The 7,834-nt window shown below is 44.1% G+C and overlaps 1 protein-coding gene and 1 long non-coding RNA gene across 2 annotated transcripts in view; both read left to right on the top strand.

The window, feature by feature from the left end:
- The first annotated feature begins 291 nt into the window (after window positions 1-291).
- Window positions 292-2,571, top strand: LOC131381661 (uncharacterized). Its single transcript, XR_009210540.1, has 3 exons — window positions 292-368; window positions 1,544-1,601; window positions 2,461-2,571. It is a non-coding gene; the product is annotated as an uncharacterized LOC131381661 (long non-coding RNA).
- Window positions 2,572-2,721: 150 nt separating this feature from the next.
- The window catches only part of DNAH5 (dynein axonemal heavy chain 5), a 329,923-nt gene continuing 324,810 nt past the window's right edge, over window positions 2,722-7,834 (top strand). Inside the window, exon 1 of the mRNA XM_058430225.1 lies at window positions 2,722-2,870. The gene's annotated coding sequence lies outside the window, so the exon portion shown is untranslated. The remainder of the gene's footprint in view (window positions 2,871-7,834) is intronic.

Below are 7,834 nucleotides of genomic sequence, written 5' to 3'. Positions count from 1 at the left end.
ATACGTAGGGGCACTGATGATAATGGCCAAGTTCAGAAGATGTTTTAAGATAAAATGAGTTAATACATAAAATTACCTAGACAAGTATTAGCTCACACGTCCCCTCCTTAGACCTGCCTCTATGGACAGACTTTTCCCTTGAAGCTGCATACTTTGACCAAGCAGAGTTTTTACCTCTGTTAAAACAAACACTGTTTTCTTGAGGGCCTGGTTCTAAAACCTTCTAAGGTGATTATGAGGGTTACACAGAACTCTGATGATATTCTACTGAGGGAGGCAGGACAATGACACTGTGCATTCCCTGACAGCAGCAAGAAGCCCAGCGACCTTGAGTCCTGGCTGGCTTCCTCTTCAGGCTATCACGAGAGGTATCACGGGGCAAAGATACCCTTTGTAGGCAAAGTTACACAAACTGTCTACAAAAGCAGACGGCTGGACTGTCATTTCTACTTTTCTCAGTTTCTGAAAAGTGTTTTTGCCACTTAAGAATTTTTCCCCCTCTGGTAAGAATGGGAACACTTGTTCAAGAGTTAATCAGGGCCCAGCACAGTTGCTCACACCTGTAATCTCAGCACTTTGGGAGGCGGAGGGATCACCTAAGGTCAGGTGTTCAAGACCAGCCTGGCCAACATGGCGAAAAACCGTCTCTACTAAAAATACAAAAATCAGCCGGGCGCTGTGGCGTGTGCCTGTAATCCCGGCTTTCTTTTCAGAAACTGAGAAAAGTAGAAATGACATTCCAGCTGTCTGCTGAAAGCAGGAGAATCACTTGAATACAGGAGGTGAAGGTGGCAGTGAGCCAAGATGGTGCCACTGCACTCCAGCCTGGGTGACAGAGCGAGACTCTGTCTCAATTAAAAAAAAAAATCCTGGGCACAGTGGCTCACGCCTGTAATCCCAGCACTTTGGGAGGCGGATGAGGGCGGATCAACTGAGGTCAGGAGTTCGAGACGAGCCTGGCCAACATGGTGAAAACCCATCTGTACTAAAAAAAAAAAAAAATTAGCCGGGCGTGGTGGCAGGTGCCTGTAATCTCAGCTACTTGGGAGGCTGAAGCAGGAGAATTGCTTTAACCTGGAGGCAGAGTTTGCAGTGAGCCAAGACTTGGCCATTGCACTCCAGCCTGGGCAACAAGAGCAAAACCCAGTTAAAAAAAAAAAAAAAAAAGTTAATCAGGTTTTAGTAGGCCTGCCAAGGAGATGAAATCCTCCCCGCCTCATGGAGATCTGGGGCTGGTCTTCCTAGAATTCATAGTCTATCTAGTGCAGGGGCTCCCAACCCAGGTCCATGGTCTGTTAAGGAACCAGACCTCATCGCAGGCGGTGAGAGGCAGATAAGCCAAAGAAGCTTCATCTGTACTTACAGGTGCTCCCCATCACTCACATTACTGCCTGAGCTCCACCTCCTGTCAGATCAGCTAGGGCATTAGAGTCTTATAGGAACACCAATGCTATTGTGAACCGCCCATGGGAGAGATCTAGGTTGCACACTCCTACGAGAATCTAATGCCTGATGATTGGTCACTGTCTCCCATCACCCCCAGATGGGACCATCTAGTTGCAGGAAAACAAGATCAGGACTCCCACTGATTCTACATTATGGTGAGTTGTATAATTATTTCATTATATATTACAATACAATAATAATAGAAATAAAGTGCACAATAAATGTAATGTGATTGAATCATCCGGAAACCACCCCCTGCCCCATCTGTGGAAAAACTGTCTTTCACGAAACCAATCCCTGGTGCCAAAAAGTTTGGGAAGCGCTGACCTAGTGGATCTGCTCTGACCAATACAGTAGCCACCAGTCACACTGGCCATTGAGCACTTGAAATGTGGCTAGTCCAAATTGAGATGTGCTGTATGTGTAAAATACACATCAGATTTCGAGCACTAGTATGATAAAAGAATGTAAACTGTCTCATGAATCATTTTTATATTGGTAGCATATTGAAATAATATTTTGGCTGAAACATAGTAATGACTTTATTCATTAATGAATGAAGAAACTGAAACATACTATTAAAATTAATTTCACCTGCTTCTTTTACTTTTTAAAATATGGCTCCTAAAAACAAACTCTCACATGTGTCAGGCATTATATTTCTATCGGACAGTGCTGGCCCAGATGAGAAAGATTTTGCAGATACGAAATATTTCTATTCAAATTTCTTTGGAAAGTGTTTTAAGGCAAATTTCCTTGGAATTCATACATGCCAATGAAGTATTATTCTGATGGGTGTACAGTATTTAGAAAGTTATCTTTATTACCTATAGATTAAAACTCAAAGTTAAACGTTTCTATGGAGGTCTTAGCTGGAGAAATAGCTGTGAAGGTACCAGACACGGAAGCAATGAGAAGAATCTAAAACTTACAGTCTAAGACTAATAATCAAGACTGTGCGAATTAATGTTGAAATCTTCTAAATTTATTTTGAATTATTTTTTCCTTTTAAAGCTAGAAACACTCAGAATTCCGCATTCAAACAAATGCTAAACAATCAGGGGAGAGCTAAGAGAAATCTGACGGAAAATAGTAAAGAAACGGCATCTGCGGCCCCGTGGCAGGCCGGAAGCTCTGGGCTTCCCCGGAACCGGAGCCGGCTCGGAGCGTGCAAGTAGCTCCGGAGCCGGAACCCGGGAAGCGCCGCGCCGCGCCGCGCGAGGGGCGGTGGCCAGGCCCAGGCGGAGCATTGCCCGTCGCTATGGCAACGGCAGGAGCAGCAAACAGCCGGAGAGCCGGGCGGCCTGAGCGGACTCCGGAGAGCAGACGCGGGCAGGGCGCGGCGGCTGCGGCGGGGTCCTCCCTGCACTGGGGGAGCGCTGAGTCCCAGCGGAACACCGCAGCACAGCGCCATGGACAAGCTGGTACTGTGCGCGCTCGGGCCACGCGGCTCCCACGCCCAGCCAGGGCCGCCGAGGCGCATGCGCGGCCGAGCGGCCCGGGGCTCCCTGGCTAGCGGGGTTGGCCGCAGAGGCCGGGGGGCGGGGGGGTGGCTCGGCTTGTGGTCTGGCGTTTTCAGAGTTTGGGGGCCAAAAGCACTTTCTTGACCTTTTAGGGCTGGGATTGCTGTTTCTGGAATTTTGCGCGTTTTTTTCCCCAGGTGGTAGTTCTCAGTCACGCCCACCAGGGCACCCCAAAATGCAAAACGCACTAAGTTCAGGGACTTCCTCCTCTTCCTCTTGCTGCTAAAAAGGCCATTGGTTGTCTGCGACGTGGACCCAGTCCACCCATAGGCCCATAGCGAGCATCAGAGATATCCAGGTGTGGCGAAGGTCGCTTTTGTGTCTGTCGCTTGTTGGCTGTTACCAGCTCTTATTAGCCTTTGGGTTTGGACAAAAGCGAATGTTTAGTTCCCCTGGAGAGAGGGAGGGGTACGGTGTGCAGAGAAAGCCCCGCTGGGTGGGTTCTTTCTGTCTCTTACATTTGCCTCGGTGGGCATCAGAGCAGGTGCAGCTGGAAACGCACGCTGTACATTTAAATCAGCTTTCATTTCATTAGTCTGGCTCTTTTTTTTTTTCAAGTGAATATTGTGGAATGAAGAATAATCCAAGTACAGTACTTGTTTTTGCATTTATCTTCAAGGACGTTTGCATTCATATATATTTTCATCAGGTACACTATAGTCATATAACTATAGGGATCTATTATGCTAATCGATAAAATATGCACTTTGTCATGATTTTAAAGATATAAATTTATACTTGTTGAATTAAGAGCAATGTATCTAGATTATGCAAATAATACTTCATCGTTTTCCTCCTCTCTGTGAATATTTACCTTGCTCGAAATTGGCTTTTATTTTTGTGTATATCCTTTTATGGTAGACACATATTAATATTCTTATTTTCATATAATTTATGTCATAAATACTTGGAATTTTCACTATATTTTGTGTTTATTGAAGACATACTCGTTAGCACTTTTTAGTATTTCAAGTGACTGTTCTCATTTTCTGTCAAAGAAAATGGTGACCCTGAAATGACAGATGACATTGTTACTTCTAATACCAGTAAACCAATGACTTTTTTCTATGTCTTAATTTTAAATCCATATATAATACAATCTTACATAAATTTACCAAGTTTTCCCCTTTAAGGATATAAATCATGGCTATTAGCTTTCATCTGGGTTCTTATATTTTATTAATTATGCTTGCTTTCAGGTTTCAGCGCTATGCCCTTTGCCTCTAATTTTCTCTCAGTCTGTTGAAGTTGAACTTAAAGAATTTGAAAATTATCAAATATCTCTTATTTAACTTCCATAGTAAACTAGGAAATTAAATTGATATACTTCTTTTCATCTATTAAATTTGCAAAGACCTCTCCCCTCCCTCCAAGTGTTACTGGAAAATGTTTAATAACATGAGAAAATGTTTACAATTAATGAGTGAAAAAAGTAAATTATTGAAGCAATAGGTTCCAATTTTATGAAAATAAAAACGGTATATAAATATCTATAGAAAGCAGAATCAAAGAACATATACCAAAATATTGATACTGATTATCTCTGGCTAGTGGCATCAAAGAGGATTTTAATTTTCTTTATTTTTAACATTTCTATAATGAATATACAGATTTTATACATACATAATTTATAGTTAGAAAAAATTGTAAAGAATAGTGACCTCAAAAACGTTAGCACAACATTCTTCTCCTAAGACACACTTAGCATCCTTTGGTAAATATTTTCAGTTTTCTGTTCACTCGGGTCACATCTTTGTAAACACTGTTTTACGACTCTTGCTCTCCCCAGCTAAGTAAGCAATCCCCATTTTACTTAAGCTGGAAGTATGGTGGAAGGTGATAAATGAGCATGTGCAGATCAAAGTGAAGACCAGCAATCATGAAACAAACCTATGGCCCAGTCTTCTGTTTCCTGTACTGCATGATTTTCTTAACCCTGATCATTGGCAGGTTAGTGCCCCTAGTCCAGGATTGATTTGGAAAGGATTTTGGTAGCCCTAATAATTTATTATGCATTCTGCAAATATGGATTTTCATGGTTATATTATTTAGGAAAGATAGAAGCAAATAGACACTCATGCAAATAGAAGGTGTAGAAATTGTTGCATCCCTGAAATGTCACTTTCACAGAATGTTCAATTCTCCCAGGAAGGCAGGGTCCCTTGGGTTTGTTTTCCCCAGGTGCCTGGTAATGGTGTGGCCAAGGCTTGTCTCAGTATTGGGAAAAGGATACAGTGAGTATGGCTATTTCGAGGAATTGATTCCTGCTGCATAAGAAATGCTAGGAGGAAGTTTACCTGTTACATTTTCTCCTTTAGTCACGCTAAGCTCTTTCCTGGCACTCACCAGAGCGGCTGTTTATTTATACCTCTGTTCTGTTTGCATTTGGCTTTGCAATCTTATGGCCTTCCTTTTAACAAACAGACAAAAAAAAGAGTCTAGCAACTGCTCACTCATTACTTTGTTTATGAATAGAAACCAACGGCTTCAACTCAAGAGTAAGTTACCTACCAGGGATATTTGTATTTCCCAGAATGTTGAGTTACAGTCCTGCCAGGAAACCAGCTTTGAGACAGGACATGGATCAGTTTGTCCTGTCCTTGCAGGGACAGGCCTGGCCCATGGCCAGGCCCAATGCGTGGGGTGAAGGGCATAGAACTGGTGGAATGAATGCTTTCTTTTTCTATTTACCTCTCTCTAGAAAAAATGCTTAGAAAGTGAGGCTGGAGTTGAGAAAATGGTATTACAGATACCTGAGCAGTTCAGTTCAATTCCATAAATACTTACTAAGTACCTACTATGTTTAAAGTACTGTGGAAAGGCTCTGGGGAATATGACCTTTCCTTTCTTCTTTTCTTCCTCCATTTTTCCTTCCCTCTTCGCCTTTGCCCTCCCTCTTTTGTTTTTGTTTTTCTTTTTTTTCTGAGACAAGAGTCTCACTCTGTCGCCCAGGCTGGAGTGCAGTGGTGCATTCTGCAACCTCCGCCTCCAGGGGTTCAAGCAATTCTCCATTCTCCTGCGATTCTCATACCACAGCTTCCTGAGTAGCTGGGATCACAGGCGCCTGCCACCAAGCCCTGCTAATTTTTTTGTATTTTTAATAGAGATGGGGTTTCACCATGTTGCCCAGGCTGGTCTCGAACTCCTGGGCTCAAGTGACCCACCCGCCTTGGCCTCCCAAAGTGCTAGAATTACCAGGCATGAGCCAGCGCACCTGGCCACCCTCCCTCTTTCTTCCTTCATTCATCTCTTCTTCCCTCTCTCCCTCCATCCCCTCCTCCTTCCCTCCCTCCCTCCCTCATTTCTTCCTCTTTCCCATCTCCCTCCCTCATCCTCTTTTTCCTTCTTTCCTTCTAAAATACATACTGCATGCTTTTTTTTTTCTTTTCTTTTTTTCTTTCTTTCTTTTTCTTTTTTCTAAGACGGATTTTCGCTCTATCGCCCAGGCTGGAATGCAATGGCGCGATCTCAGCTCACTACAACCTCTGCCTCCCTGGTTCAAGTGATTCTCCTGTCTCAGCCTCCTGAGTAGTTGGGATTATAGGCATATGCCATTACACCTGGCTAATTTTTGTATTTTTAGTAGAGACCGGTTTTTGCCCTGTTGGCCAGGGTGGTCTCGAACTCCTGACATCAAGTGATCCGCTCACCTCAGCCTCCCAAAGTGCTGGGATTATAGGCATGAGCCACTGCACCTGGCCTACATACTGCATGCTTTCTGACAGACCTTTTTTTCAAATTCCCCTTTAGGATGCTGGAGCTCTCCTAACATTCATTACACAATTAATGAGGCTTCCCCTCTTTTTTGTGAGGACCAAATGAGATGAACAAATTGTGACTACTGTCCACTATTTTTGGGTAACTTACAGCAAGATCAGTGGCCTGCCTTCCAGGAGATGGAGTCAGTGTATTGAGAAAGGAGAGTGCACATGTGATAATTGTCAGATTCTTGTGAGGAATCTGTCCAAAGCTTATGCTATTTTAATGTCTATTCAATAGAGAAAGCCTGCCATTGTACCTATCCCAGATGGGGTAATAGAATTATGGGGTAATAGAATTATGATCAGACTCCCATAGGTCGTCATTTCTGCTCTGAGGAGGTAACACCAAGAGTCAGAATATGAGAATATCTTTCTTTTTTGAAGCAGCTTCCAGATTGGGCCAGCAGGGCTTGGCTGTGGGGATGTGGCCTCAGCTCCGCATCCACCCCAGGGAGTGGGTGTGACTTTTCTGGACTGCTTGGACACTGGAAAAATAAATAAAGTCATACTCTTGGAAGGCTGAAAGCTCTGTGGATCATTTCTGAACACTGTTTAGCCTGTTGGCTACACAATGAAAGAGCTTGTGATGCAGTGGTGTCCTGAGATGTCCATCTGATTGTTCCTTACAAAGAACCAGGCAAGGCCTAGCTCAGAGAACGGTGTCATTGCTGACTCTAGCAATGTTCCCCAAAGGAAGATCAACTAAGTATCAGCAACTGTGTTGGGGCTGAGGATATGTCAGGGAAGAAACAGACAAGAGTCCTCGCCTGGGTGGAGCTGACAGCCTTGTGGGGCTATGCAGAGGGCGTGGAGGGCCTGGTTCACATCCAGAAAGAGACCAGGAGAGGCCAGAGGAGGAACAGAGCCGTCCAGCCAGAAGAAATGACCTCTGAGAAGACCCAAGGCCATTGGAGGCTAGGAGTGGAGCTCATGGTGGAGGCAGCAGCAGGAGGCAGGAGGAGATGCTGCTTCAGCCAGGGCCGAGGACCAGATAGGGCCTGGGTGATCATCAATAAGAAAGAATAAAAAAGACCAAGCCCTCCTGTCAGCCCACAGCACTTAGAATTTAGTAAAAGGACATCAGCATTGTAACTGACAAGGCAG

This window comes from Hylobates moloch, unplaced genomic scaffold (genome assembly GCF_009828535.3).
Source record: "Hylobates moloch isolate HMO894 unplaced genomic scaffold, HMol_V3 SCAFFOLD_17, whole genome shotgun sequence".
NCBI classification, from domain to species: Eukaryota; Metazoa; Chordata; class Mammalia; order Primates; family Hylobatidae; genus Hylobates; species Hylobates moloch.
Note: the sequence above shows the minus strand (reverse complement) of the source record. Positions and strands in the feature narration are given on the sequence as shown.